Here is a 15,946-nt window from a genome sequence, read left to right as displayed (position 1 = left end):
TCATAGTATAAACTATGGTATTCCTTACAAGTGTAGATGGAATGCCATAAACTACCACAATGAAAACAAGGATTTTCTGGTCTAAATCTAGTATTCCTAGTCTTAACTTCTGATTTGGGAGACATAGGATTTAGGTCCTTATTCTTCCTGCAAAAAGAAGCAAGATGATTAGGATTACCACAGTTATGACAAGTTTTCCTAGGAGCATTAGGAATAGGCATATAATTATTGCTTTTGTTTATTCCTACCTTTCCATTTCTGTTTTTCCTAGGTTCCTTAATCCTGTTTTCTTTTTTAACCTCCTTGAGCTTATGCTTAAGTTGTTTCTGAGTCATCAAACCTATGTTGACCTGTTTTGGTTTATCAATCTTTGATTTGTCATGAACCTTTGATTCTGCAACAAATCTTACTGGAGCAACCTTAGGTCTTTCAATTTTAATAGTTTCTTGTTTATGTGACTCAGCTTCATTTTTATCAGAGTATCCTAAACCTTTCTTCCAATTTCCACTTTCTAAGATATTCTGAGTGGTTTTACCTGAGTTAGTCCAAGTTCTGATTATCTCTCTTTCCTTAGCAAGTTCTGATTCAAGAGATGCAGTTTTCTTTAATAGCTCATTTTTAATGAAAACAGAATCATCTCTTTCTTTCTGAACTTCTAACATCTGAACTAATTCTTTCTCAAAATGATCATTCCTTTTCTTAACTTCTAAGATCTCAGATTTTAGTCTCTCATTTTCTAAAGTCTGATCTCTATAACTGACATGCAAATTTTTAAGAAATAATCATAACTCAGTTATATTTTCAGTGTCAAAAGCAAGAGTGGAATGAGGTACCTTAGATTCAACAGCCTCAGTGCTGTTATCTGTGTTTGACATCAAAGCATAGTTGACTTCTTCCTCTGATTCTGATGAGTCTGCCCAGCTTCCTTTCTTGGTAATAAAGGCCTGTTCCTTTTCTTTCTTGGCTTTCTTGCACTCAGTTGCAAAATGACCTTTCTCACCACAATTGAAGCAGGTATACTTAGACTTATCAGCTTTTCCAGACTTTTCTTCTTTGCCTTCATTCCTTTTGAAGACCTTATCAGAGTTTCTGTCTTTCCTTGAGAACTTCTTCCCTTTGTTGAAGTTCTTGTAGGACATCTTCTTGAAGCTTTTAACCATCAATGCTGCCAGCTGCATCATTTCAGTATCGCTGTCATCAGAGTCTGAAGTCTTATCAGAGTCTGAGTCATTATCAGAGTTTGATGACTCAGTATCAGACATTGTGACTTATGCTTTTCCTTTGTTTTTCACAGCTGTTTCTCCTTGAACTTTTAGAGCAACTGGTTTGGGTTTCCCTCCATGTCGTTTGCTCCTCTGTTCCATCTCAAGTTCATAGGTTTTTAATCTCCCAAAGATATCATCCAGAGACATCTCTTCAAGATCATGATTATCCCTTATAGTGGTTACTTTCAAATCCCACTTTTCAGGAAGAGCAAGTAGGAATTTGAGATTTGAGTCTTCCAGATCATATTCTTTATCCACTAGAGATAGATCATTCAGCAGCTTGACAAATCTGTCATAAAGATCAGTCAATGATTCACCAGTTTTTGAATCAAAGTGTTCATACTCTTGGGTAAGTATGGTCCTTCTGTTCTTCTTGATGGCTTTGGTTCCTTGACATTTGATTTCCAAAGCATCCCATATTTCTTTTGCAGTTTTGCATCCAATCACCCTATTAGACATAGCATTGTCTAGAGCACTGTGCAACAAGTGTTTTACTTTTGCATCCTTACTGATTGATGAGATGTCCTCAGGAGTATAGTCTTTCTTTTCTTTGGGGATCATCTTCTGGGTTCATCTCCAGCTGCAATAGAGAGCTTTGTTTGCATGTATGGACCATCATAAATCCTGTCCAGGTACTCTGGATCTGTGGACTCCAGAAACATAACCATCCTAACCTTCCAGATAGGATATTCAGATGCCCTGAGGACCGGAACCCTAAGTGACTCATATCTACTGTTTTGTGATTTTTCAGACATGATTGTGTGATTAAGATCTCACTGTAGGTATATCAACAGAGCTGGCTCTGATACCACTTGTTAGGCCGAATTAACTCACTATATGAATTAATATAGTGAACAGAATCAATGACAAAATACTCAAACAAGAGAATTATCAAAGTAAACTCTTATTCACAAAACTCCATAGGTTACAAAAACTCTCTTAGTGATTTATAACTTATCACTAAGAGCTGCTGGGTTATATGAATAATATGCTCGATTTTCTAACTCCTATAGAGTAAACCCTAAGATGTGTTTATATACACAGTTACATGATATCTACTGATTGATTTACAATTATCTGCTTCCTAAAATAATCTAATCAGTAGCTATCCTTCTGTTGTCCTGATTCGCACAATCTTCCTAGATCTTTATCTTCCTTGTTTATCCAGATCTACTCCTGAAAATCAGCCGCCTGCAAACTCTGATCTTGGATAAACTCTGATCCAGCTGGCAGTCGTCAAACTCTGATTTCCAGTTAAACTCTGATATTTGCTTCTGCACACTAAACAAGTTAGATACCTGTGACATCATCAAATATGTAACATATGATATGCAGTTTGCAGTTTATTCATTGAAGTGGATTTCATGTTTAATATTTGTTATTGTTTGGCCAACTCTAGTAGATTATTGAGTTAATTATAATATTGAGAGGGTTATAGTAAATTGACACAATACTTGAATGGTGCATGATTAAATCAGTTGATATTAATTTTGTGATAGTATAGGCATATATTGTCACCTTGCATAGCCCTGTGCAACCGGTGCTTAATTTGTATTCTGGAAGTTAAATTTGGCATATACATATGTTAGTTTAATTATAGAATCTGAAACATAGTGATTTTGAGAGAAACCTATGACCATTAAATTTGAGGTTAGTAAAGTGTAATTTGTTATAATATTACAGTGCTTTGTTTTCAGCATGAACATATTAGAGGGAAGTAATAATCCTGACTTAACTTTTAGTATTTAAACTTATCCAAATCTATTTGCTAGTATATTATATGTTAGTTAATTTTTTTGCTAAATAATTAGTTTAATTAGAAAAATTAAAACCCAATTGTATATATTTGAATTGTTTGATATTAATTTGCAATCTATACAATAGACAATCCTTGAGGAACGATATCTGATATTAACTACTATATTACTTGCTTGCGATTGTGAACACTTGCACATCTAGAGTTTACACAACAATTGACCATTGACAAACATTGGATATGTGTTGAATTTTAGTTACATTGGATCTCTCTATTTACACATGTGTAACATTTTATTTTTGTGCGTTAAGCTTCTGTTTTAATTAATTCCGTTGTTTTCTCTCTCATTAAATCAACATCTTTTTAATCTCTATGAGATATCTCTTTCTCTTAATTCTCGGATATTTCTATAGCTGAAAATCATTATCTCTCGGTGATTTCTCGACGATTTCAGTGAGTTGATTTGCGTCTCTATTGGAACTCTTGCTCATGTGACTTTCTCTTGCTTATTCAGTTGATTTAAAAGAAATTTGCACGGAAGTAATTTTCTTTTCATTTATCGAAGACGATTACATTGGATTTGGCTAAAATCAGTGATAATTAAGGTAATTTTCATCATATGTATGTTATATTTACTGTTAATTTGTTTTTATTATGTGTTTGATTTGAAATATAGTTTTTTGGTTGAAGTCTTGAAGATCAAGTTTTTGTTTTGATTGTTTAGATATATCTTGTTAATTGAGTAATGATTTTTCTTATAACGTTTGAAGAATTTGTGTTTGAGTTTACAATTGAGGCTATTTGAGTGTTGATGATGTAAATTAGGTAGTTTTTATTTTTTTGATGATGATATTTATGAGAGTTTGTAACATTAATGTGTATTAGTTCATATTTTGTGTGTTTGCATAATATACTTAATATCTGGCACCAAAGAGTTGAGTACTTAAATATGTAATCAGTGATATGTGCCTTATTTTTTTTATAAACAGGTTCGACTTGTGTTGATTGTTCTCTTGTTGGCGCTGTTGACATTAGGGATGTTGTTGTTTCGGATGACTCTGATAGTTCGTGTTAGATATAATTGATGATTACTAATGTTCTTAAAGTTTGTTTTAGAACAGGAATCATCAGAGTTTAATCTGGAAGCTGATCAGAGTTTAGTAAAGTCTGACAGAGTTTAATAAAGTCTGACAGAGTTTGATAAAGTCTGACCAGAGTTTACATAGTCAAGACTCGTCAGAGTTTACACGTGGAAAGAGCTCAGAAGCGGATATACTTCAAGGAAGGATAGAAGCGGAGGAGTGATTTACTGGCTATGGAAACTAAACAGAAAACTGGAGCAATCTTTGATTGATAGAATTTATAGCTGATTTATAGGATATCAAATCAGAGATTGATTTTGTAACTGTGTCTATATAAACACAGATTAGGGTTACTCTATATGAGTTGAGTTATCGAGTACATTGTTAAGAACCCTAGCAGCTCTTAGTGATACAATATAAATCACTGAGAGAGTTTTTGTAACCATCAAAGCTTTGTGAATATAACAGTTTACTACTTTCAATCTCTCATATTGTCATAATGTGTTACAGATTGTGATCACTATATCATATTATATAGTGAGTTAATAGGACCTAACAAGTGGTATCAGAGCCAGCTCTGTTAAGATTACTACAGTGAGATCTTAATCACAATCATGTCTGAAAAATCACAAGCTTCATCCTTTAGAGTTCCAATCCTTAAGGCATCTGAATATCCAGTCTGGAAAGAGAGAATGATAATATTCTTAGACTCTGTTGATCCAGAATACCTTGACAGGATCTTTGATGGACCACATATGCCCACCAAGCTCTCTGTTGGGCTTGCTGATGAACCTCAGAAGATGGTTCCAAAAGAAAAGAAAGATTATACCCCTGAGGACATCCTGTCAATTGGTAAAGACTCCAAGGTGAAACACCTTCTGCACAGTGCCCTTGATAATGCAATGTCTAATAGGGTGATTGGGTGCAAAACTGCTAAACAAATCTGGGATGCTCTGGAAACCAGATGTCAGGGAACTCAGGCCATAAAGAAAAATAGAAAAACAATCCTTACACAGGAGTATGAGCACTTTGACTCAAAGTCTGGTGAGTCCTTGACAGATCTGTATGACAGATTTGTCAAACTGCTGAATGACTTATCTCTGGTGAACAAGGAATATGATCTTGAAGACTCAAACATCAAATTCCTTCTGGCTCTTCCTGAAAAGTGGGATTTGAAAGTCACCACAAAAAGAGACAATCTTGATCTTGGAGAAATGTCTCTTGATGATGTTTTTGGAAGACTGAAGACCCATGAACTTGAGATGGAGCAAAGAAGCAAACGTCATGGAGGCAAATCAAAGTCTGTTGCTCTGAAAGTTCAAGAGGAAGCTGCTAAGAGCAAAGGAAAAGCTCATGTCACAAAGTCTGACACTGAGTCATCAAACTCTGATGACTCAAACTCTGATGTCTTAGACTCTGATGACAGTGATGGTGAAATGATGCAGTTAGCAGCATTGATGGTGAAAAGCTTCAAGAAATTGGCCTACAAAAAATTCAACAAAGGCAAAAGTTTTTCAAGGAAAGACAGAAACTCTGACAGAGTTTATGATAAGAAGAACTTCAAGAAGAATGAGGGCAAGGAAGGGAAAGCTGGAAAAGCTGACAAGTATACCTGTTTCAACTGTGGTGAAAAGGGTCACTTTGCATCTGAATGCAAGAAAGCCAAAAAGGAAAAAGAAAAAGCCTTTATCACCAAGAAAGGAAACTGGACAGATACATCTGATTCAGAAGAAGAAGTCAATTATGCTCTGATGGCAAACACTGACAACAACTCTGAATCTACTGCAAAGGTACCTCATTCTACTCTTGCCTTTGATACTGAAGATATAACTGAGTTAAGATTGTTTCTTAAAACTTTGCATATCAGCTTTAGAGATCAGACTTTAGAAAATGAAAGATTAAAATCTGAAACTCTAAGTGTAAAGAAAAGGAATGATTATCTAGAAAAAGAATTAGTTCAGATGTTGGAAGTTCAGAAAGAAAGAGATGATGCTGTCATTGTCAAAGATGAATTGTTAAAGAGGTATGCATCTCTTCAATCAGAACTTGCTAAGGAAAGGGAGATCATTAAGACATGGACTAATTCAGGCAAAACTACTCAGGATATCTTAGGTAGTGGAAACTGGAAGAAGGGACTAGGTTACACTGATAACTCAGAAGCTGAGTCATCAAAAGCAAAAGTTGTTAAAACTCAAAAACCTAAGGTCAAGCCTGTTAAATTTGTTGCTGAATCCTCTAAGTCTAAACAGATTAGACCAGAATCAGAGATTAACAACAATTTAAAATCTGATAAGCCCAAACAGGTTAACATAGGACTGATGACTCAGAAACAGCTTAAACATAAGCTTAAAGAGGTAAAGTCTGATAGCAAAGACAAGGAGCCTAGGAAAAATAGAAATGGCAAGGTTGGAATAGACAAGAGTAATAACTACATGCCTATTCCAAATGCACCTAGGAAGACATGCCATAACTGTGGGAATACTAATCATCTTGCTAATTTTTGCAGGAAGAACAAGGACATTAACTCTTTACCTACAAAGTCTGGAGTTAGAAAAAGTAGTATTAGATATAAACCACAAGATCCATGTTTTCATTGTGGTAGTTTATGGCATTCTATCTATACTTGCAAAGAATATCATAGTTTGTATTATGATTATTATGAATTGAAACCTTCTTCAAAGGTTAATAAAAGCTCTGCAAGTACAAACTCTGTTTCTAGTACAAACTCTGTTGCAAAGTCTGTTAGCTCAAACTCTGATAATAATAAATATTCCGCTGCAAAAGCTAACAAACTTAATAAGGCCAAGGGATCCAAGCAAGTCTGGGTCCTTAAAACTAACAATTAGTGGTCTTTGTGATTGCAGGGCAACAGGAAGAATATTCTAGTCTTGGACAGTGGATGTTCAGGACACATGACTGGAAATAAGTCCCTGCTGTCAGAGTTTGTGGAAAAGGCTGGCCCAAGTGTTTCTTATGGAGATGGCAACATAGGAAGGACTCTGGGATATGGCAACATCAATATTGGAAATGTCATCATATCAAATGTAGCTCTTGTTCAAGGGCTAAAACACAATTTACTCTCTGTCAGTCAAATCTGTGACAGAGGATATCATGTTGATTTCTATGAAGAACACAGTGAGATAGTAAGCAAGTCAACAGGCAAAGTGGCAGTGATTGCTCACAGACATGGGAATATTTATGAAATCCACTTGCCTACAAACTCTGAAGGAAAAGCAATCTGCCTGTCTACAAGAATCTCTGCAGAAGAAAGTTGGAAGTGGCATAAGAAGCTCTCACACCTGAATTTCAACTCTATAAATGAGCTTATAAAGAAAAAGCTTGTGAGAGGACTCCCTGAATCACTACTCACATCTGATGGATTATGTGATTCATGTCAAAAGGCCAAGCAGAGAAAGACATCCTTCAAGAGTAAGACTGAATTCTCAATAAAGAAACCATATCATCTTCTACATGTTGATCTATTTGGACTAGTTAATGTACCATCCATTGCAAGGAAGAAATATGCTCTTGTCATTGTTGATGAGTATACCAGATACACTTGGGTATATTTTCTTCACTCTAAAGATGAAACAGCCTTGCATCTGATGGATCATGTGAAACAACTGGATCATGGATCTGAAGACAAAGTGAAGATCATTAGAAGTGATAATGGAACTGAGTTCAGAAATTCAACAATGGAAGAGTTCTGCAAAGAAAGAGGTGTAGTGCAACAATTTTCTGCACCTGGTACACCACAGCAAAATGGTGTAGTTGAGAGGAAAAACAGGACTCTTATAGAAGCTGCCAGAACTATGCTTGATGAGGCTAAACTACCTACTTATTTCTGGGCAGAAGCTGTTCAAACAGCTTGTTTCACTCAAAATGCAACACTGATTAATAAGCATGGCAAGACCCCATATGAGATGATGAGGAAAAAGAAGCCAAATCTGAAGTACTTTCATATATTTGGGTGCAAATGCTTTGTATTGAAGACTCATCCAGAACAGCTTACCAAGTTTGATTTAAAAGCTGATGAAGGCATTTTTGTAGGTTATCCTCTGATAACAAAGGCCTTCAGAGTCTACAATCTAAGAACCAAGGTGATAATGGAATCCATACATGTGTCATTTGATGACAAGAAAATTATGGGCTTAACAGATATGGATGATCATGAAAAACTGCATTTTGAAAATGAAGAAATATTCTCTGATTCGACAAACTCTGATGAACAGTCAAACTCTGACTGTGAACAAAATACAGCAAACTCTGATGAAAATTTACAAGTTCATGATGATGAAGCACTTGCTGAGGGGGAGCATCAGAATGTTTCAGACTCTACCCAAGACTCATCAGAGAATGCAAACTTAAACTCATCAGAGAATACTGATTCAAACTCTGATAGCACAAATGCAGGTGGAGCTACAGAGAATAATCAACAGAATCAGGAGAGCATGGATCAAGGGGGAGGATCCAATGATGAAAATAGTCAACTTCCACATGCTAGGAAGTGGACAAAATCTCACACACCTGATTTAATAATTGGAGATCCAGAAGCAGGTGTGCAAACAAGGACAGCTACAGCAAATGAGTGTTTACATCATTGCTTTCTGTCACAAACAGAACCTAAAAAGGTGGAGGAAGCTCTTCAAGATGCTGACTGGATTCAAGCAATGCAAGAGGAGCTAAATGAGTTTGAGAGAAACAAAGTATGGACCCTAGTACCCAGACCTAAAGACAGATCCATAGTTGGTACAAAATGGGTGTTCAGAAACAAAACTGACAGTGAGGGTGTCATTATAAGGAATAAAGCAAGGCTTGTGGCAAAAGGGTACTCACAACAGGAAGGTATTGACTATGATGAGACATTTGCCCCAGTTGCAAGATTGGAGGCAATCAGAATCTTTCTGGCCTATGCTGCTCACAAGAAATTCAAGGTATTTCAGATGGATGTCAAGAGTGCTTTTCTGAATGGAAAACTGGATGAAGAGGTATATGTTGAACAACCTCCAGGATTTGTGGATCCAAAACATCCAGACTATGTCTACAGGTTGGACAAAGCACTTTATGGACTAAAGCAGGCTCCAAGGGCATGGTATGAAACTCTGGCTCAATTTCTTCTTGAAAGTGGATTTACTAGAGGTACCATAGATAAAACCCTGTTTTATTTGAATCATGGTAATGATCTGCTTTTAGTTCAAATCTATGTTGATGACATTATTTTTGGCTCCACTAATGCTAAACTCTGTCAAAGATTTGCCAAGCTCATGCAGTCTAGGTACCAAATGAGCATGATGGGGGAACTCAGTTATTTTCTGGGTTTACAAGTTAAACAGACTGAAGATGGGATTTTTATAAATCAAGCCAAGTATACCAGAAATCTTTTGAAGAAATTTGGTATGCAAGACAGTTCAGCTGCAACTACTCCTATGGCAACAGCAACCAAACTAGACAAAGACACTGGTGCATCAGTGGATATCACAAACTATAGAGGAATGATTGGATCTTTGCTTTATCTAACTGCAAGTAGACCAGACATCATGTATGCCACATGTCTATGTGCAACATTTCAGGCAGATCCAAGAGAGCCTCATCTGATTGCAGTGAAGAGGATATTCAGATATCTCAAGGGAACCACATCATTGGGATTATGGTATCCTAGAGAATCAGATTTTAGTCTAATTGGATACTCTGATGCAGATTTTGCAGGTTGCAAAATTGACAGGAAAAGCACAAGTGGGAGTTGTCAATTTCTGGGTGGAAGACTTGTTTCTTGGTACAGCAAGAAGCAAAAGTCCATTTCAACATCAACAGCAGAATCAGAGTATATAGCTGCAGGCAGCTGCTGTGCTCAAATTCTTTGGATGAAGAATCAACTGTTGGACTATGGGTTATCCTTTTCTAAAATTCCTATTTATTGTGATAACAAAAGTGCTATTGCTATGACAGGAAACCCAGTTCAACATTCTCTGACAAAGCACATCAGTATAAGATATCATTTTATAAGGGAGCATGTGGAGGAAGGAACCATTGAACTTCACTTTGTTCCCACAGAACAGCAGCTAGCAGACATATTCACCAAACCACTAAGTGAAGCAACCTTCACTAGACTGGTGAATGAGCTAGGAATGATTTCAGGAACTGAGTAAACATACTGGTCAGATCTTTAAAATTTCAATTGTCAAATTACCATATGTAATGCTCACAAATTTGCCATGATATACTCTGATTGTTAAAATCTGATGACATTCTCTGATGATATACTCTGTGTGCTATACTCTGATGATATTCTCTGATCGTCATTCTCTGACGATATTCTCTGATGTTTGTAAACTCTGAATCTTGATTAATGATTTCATTTTTATTTCTCTGAGAAAACAAACCTGTGAAGATACTATGAAGCATGATATGAATTAGTAATCATGAATCTCAGTTCAGTTCTTTAATCTTGATCTCAATTTTGTGTTACTACTTAACACTATATGCATGTTGATATCATTGAGACTATATTACTTCACATATCTTAATTATAAGTGAGACTGACTAATTTGCATTTTCTCTCAGTAAATTAGACAGTAATTATAAACTCTGATGCTATATACATACCCCTGCAAATAAGCATAGTACTCCTTTGAGATCTTAGATGTCTATATGACAGTGACTGGGAAGACCCAAACACTTACTGGTATTAAGTAATTGCCAAGATTTTATTATCTATGGTGACCAGTCACAATCTCTGATTACTGGAGAAATACTGTTGCAACATAATATTTAACGGTCGTGATTCATTTACACTGAAAAGCGTCCTTTAAAAAAAAAAAAAAAGGGGGGTTAGTTTATTTTATATTTCTCCATCAGAGTATGCCTATTGTCTATGTCTTGAGAGTTTAAATAAATTATTCTTGTCTACCTTATAATTACGAAATTGTGAAATTCTCTAGTCTCTGATTTAATATGTTAAATCACGCACATTATTTCACAAGCACATTATTGAGCTATGGATTTTATGACAAACTCTGATTTTTTGATGAATTTTCTATACATTATGTCTTTATTCTGAGGTATTAAGAATTAATTTTCTTTGATTTAAATCTCAGAGTTTAAAATTCGAGAGATTTGATCTTGATTTTCTAAACTCTTATACTTTCAGGAGTTCAAATATTCAGAGAATATGAAGGGAGTATTCCAAATGGATGTATTGTTAGTGGGTTTACATGAAAAACATTTTAATAGGAAAACGTGTAATCAGCATTTATAACTGCACATGTTTTACTACGCTAATGATTATTACTCTCTTTTCTCCATCCCACTAACTCTCATCTACCAGTGAAAATCCGACAGGTGTCCAAGAGAACAGAGAGCCATGCGTGTACAGCTACACAAAATCTGAAGAGTTTATCACATCAGATTATATTGCTCATTACACACACTCTCTTCACAAACTCTTACTCTCTTCTCTCCGAAATTCAAATTTTCTCCTACACATTTTCTCAAACACATTTCTCTACTCACAATCTCTGGTATAATGGCAACTACTACATTTACCCATGCAGGTGTGGACTTTGTCCCCAACAACTATGCAGCCATTCTTGACACTACTGAAGCTCCAAGAGATTATCATCCCTTCCAGCGCTTCTTGGCACAGAGTGCTCTAGCCACAGCCCTTACAGCTCCTGCCAGACTCTCTGGAAGCCAAATTATCAATTTTTGGAGAACGGGTCGCTATGATAATGGTGGTACAAATGGATCTCCATCCATTATATTCTCTTATGAAGGGGAGGAGTATGCTGTCACTCCAGCCACAGTCCGTCAAGCTCTTAACCTACCTGAACATTCCAATTACATCACAAATGGCGATGCAAATCTAAGAGCCATGATGACTGACTTGGGCTACTATGATTCTCTGGACAAATTGGGTCAATTGAAGCGTCCTGGACTCAGGAAGGAATGGAGCTTCTTCTTCGACTGCATAACCAGAGCCTTCCAGAAGAAATCTACCAACTGGGATGCAATACCCATGGATATGCTGCAAATTGGGTATTCTCTGATCTATTCTACTAATTTCGATTATGGTAGATTAGTTATTAGAAATATTGGTGAAAGAATGCATGAAAATCGTCAAGTTGTCTATTTTTCACGCTTTTGCCAATTATTGTTCAATGCATCTGTTGGAGAGGTAGCATTTGATGATGAGATCAGACCTTTTAAGCTGCATAAAAGGGCTTTCAAAGATCTCATCTCTAAAGATGAAAAGAGGCCAGTTCTCAGGCCATTACAAGTTCCAGCTCAAATTAGAGATAGACTGAACATGCTTCCAGCAAATCAACAATCTCCAGTCTCTTCTCAAGCAGCTAGGACACCTGCATCCAAGTCCAAGAGGGCTGCAAAGTCTGATGCAGCCCCCTCCACTGCCAAAAGAACAAGAACCTATGTTGCTACACATGTTCTGAAATCAAACTCTGATGAGCAGACAAACACTGATGAGCCAGTAAACTCTGAGGCTCATTTAAACTCTGAGGCTCATTTAAACTCTGAGGCTCAAGTAAACTCTGAGCCCCAAGCAAACTCTGAGATTCCAGTAAACTCTGAAGCTGCTTCTCCTCCAAAGCAGAAAAGAAGGAGGCTTGTTGCAGCATATGAATATGATGATTTGGAACCTACTCCTGCAACAACCTCTGAACCTGTTCAAACTAGTCCTCAACCAAAGCCAGCCAGATTCAAGAGAAGGGCTCAAAAGCCAGAGAGGGCAAAAGTCCCAATCACTGAAATAACAGACTTCACAGTTGAGGAAGAGCAAACACCATCAACTCCAGTTGCTGAACATTCTCAAGCTCTAATGGTGCTTCCTATCCAAGCTGTTCCTCTGACATCTCCTACAGCATCTTCTACTTCATCTGAAGTAGATGAAGAAATTGTTTGCAAGGAGCAAGCTACAGCTGAAGCTGAAACAGCAGTATCTGATCCCATATCTGATCATGGAACCCCAACTCCAATTCCTCAATCTCCAATGAAAATTCCTGAGGGGGCCATTGTTCATGATACAGCTCCAGAAAACTACAAGTCTGATGTAGTTGATGAATCTGACAAAGTAGCTTTGGAAGCTCTGCAGTCTCTTGCTAAGACTGGTGAAGAGCCTAGCAAATCACAGTCTAAATCTCAAGAACAATCTGCTCAAGATACTGTTGAGAAAGCTGCTGATCCTCCATCTGATAATGATGAAGATGATGAAAGTTCAGATGATGACAATAATGACAATGATAATGAAGTTCCTCAGTCACATCTACAACAGAAGTGGGAATCCACCAGCCAGTATAATGCCAGGCTACAAACTCTGAACACAGATTCTGAACCACTTCCCAGGGATCCTCAGGTTGATCCACCCAATGAAGTATGGGATAAACTCTGGCTGAGCCACCAGCATTCTCTGGAGCCAACTAAAGCCGAAGAATTTTTATCTATGGCAGAGAATAAAATCACAAACTCTGATGTTATGTCAAGCCTCAAAGGCACAATTCTTTATCTGAAGACATTTCATCCTGCTCATGCCCAGACATCTAAATCAATAGATGGTCTCAGAACAGAAGTAGCTAATATCAAGGAGACAAATGACATGGAGAAGAAAAGGACTCTTCTACCTCTGAAAGATAATGTTCAGAAGCTGGTATCTGCAAATGAATCTCTGGACAAGAGGATGACTATGATTGAATCAACTCAAGAAAGGATGTCCAAGCAGCTGGAAGCCATCCAATCTTCACTTTCTCTGATCACATCAATACTGATTCCTGATGAGGATGATGTCAAAAAGGGGGAGAGAGTAGCTAAAGTCAAATGCAAGTCTACTACTCAAACTCTGAAGAGAAAGAAGAAGGATGATGATGATGATGATGTTGATGATTTCACAAAGCACAAAAGATTTCAATCAGGGTCTGGTGGAAGAGTTTCAAACTCTGACAGTCAGAAACAGTCTAAGCAAAGCACAAAGTCTGCTTCAACACATAATTTCACATTTGGATCTAAGCAAAGACCAGTGACTGGATCAGACAAACCCATGACTGATGAAGAGCTTGCTAGATTGATTTTTGAACAAGAAAATCCAGAAGCCAATTTAGATTTGGAGTTGATTGCTGCAGAAGAAGAAGAACTAAAGAAGGAACATGCTGAAGCAATACAGTCAGGAAAAATCCAGAAGCCTGCAAAATCAACTGCCAAACCAAAGGAAAAGGGGATACTGATTAAGGAAGCCACTGTTGCTGATCAGAGTTTGTCTGTCAAAAAGATATACTCTGAGGATGAGTATACATCTAAAGGCAAAAGCAAAGTGGATGAACATCTTGAGAGAGGATTCACTCTGAAGAAATCTACAACCTCTGACAAAGATCAAGTTGTAAAGGAAAAGAAAACAGAAGCTGCAATCTCTGACAAAGCTCATGTTGCAGAATCACAAAAAGAAAGATTAACCTCTGACATAGCTCAAGTTAATAAGGATGCAAAGAAAGACACAACCTCTGACAAAGCTCAAGCTGTGTTCAAACCAACAACTACTCCATTAGCTGGATTTGCAAAGCCTAGTCTGATGACTGAGATAAGCTTTGAAAAGGGACCAATTCAACCAATCTCTCATCGTAAAGCAGGAAGAGATAAAGGAGGGCTGGGATCCAAATATGAAAAATTTGATCAGAGTATAGGATCAAGACCAGATGACCCCTCATCTCTATGTGCTCCCAAGACTGAGCTGTACAAGAAAGAATGGACAAATTAGATTCAGTCCAGTTGGTGAAGAATGACAGAGGAGATAATATTCTTATCTACTTCATGTCTGATGGAACAGTGTTTAGAGTACTTGAAGCAGATCTCTATGCTAAACACTGGGAGGAATTGAGATATGTATCACACATATTTCAAGTGAAAAACAAGTCATGTCAACACATCTCCAACCTGCTTAAAGATCAAATCAGAAGAAAAATGGGTATTACAGGAAACAAAAATGCTGGACCTTTCATTCCAAAATACTTCAACAGTCAAGGACAACTAGTTGAGATGAAGAAAAATTCAGCCAAAATAGAGACAGTAGCTGGAGTCAGTGCTCTGAGTTTCAATGAAGAATCTGACAAAGGCTACATTATGCTGAATAAGGACATGAAGAAGAACAAGATCTATGATCTCAGAGCTGCAATTTATCAAACTGGAGTTTCAAATCCAGAACTAAGAGATGTAAAGAGACAGATGGTAGCAGCTCTTGAAGAAGCAGAAAAACAACTCCTCAGAGGATACTTAAAGACTGCTCATGGTGTCTATGAAGTTAGGGAGTAGAGTTTCTGTAAGTTTTAAAAGTTTTCTGTTATATAGTTAAACTCTGTTGCATTTGACTTAAATGTTTTGACATCATCAATTATCTGTTAACTTGCACATAATGTATTTATGCACAAGTTGGGGGAGATTGTTAGATATAATTGATGATTATTAATGTTCTTAAAGTTTGTTTTAGAACAGGAATCATCAGAGTTTAATCTGGAAGCTGATCAGAGTTTAGTAAAGTCTGACAGAGTTTAATAAAGTCTGACAGAGTTTGATAAAGTCTGACCAGAGTTTACATAGTCAAGAATCGTCAGAGTTTACACGTGGAAAGAGCTCAGAAGCGGATATACTTCAAGAAAGGATAGAAGCGGAGGAGTGATTTACTGGCTATGGAAACTAAACAGAAAACTGGAGCAATCTTTGATTGATAGAATTTATAGCTGATTTATAGGATATCAAATCAGAGATTGATTTTGTAACTGTGTCTATATAAACACAGATTAGGGTTACTCTATATGAGTTGAGTTATCGAGTACATTGTTAAGAACCCT

The sequence above is a fragment of the Daucus carota genome, chromosome 3 (genome assembly GCF_001625215.2).
Source record: "Daucus carota subsp. sativus chromosome 3, DH1 v3.0, whole genome shotgun sequence".
NCBI lineage: Eukaryota > Viridiplantae > Streptophyta > Magnoliopsida > Apiales > Apiaceae > Daucus > Daucus carota.
The sequence above is the reverse complement of the archived record's forward strand: the minus strand, read 5'-3'. Positions refer to the sequence as shown.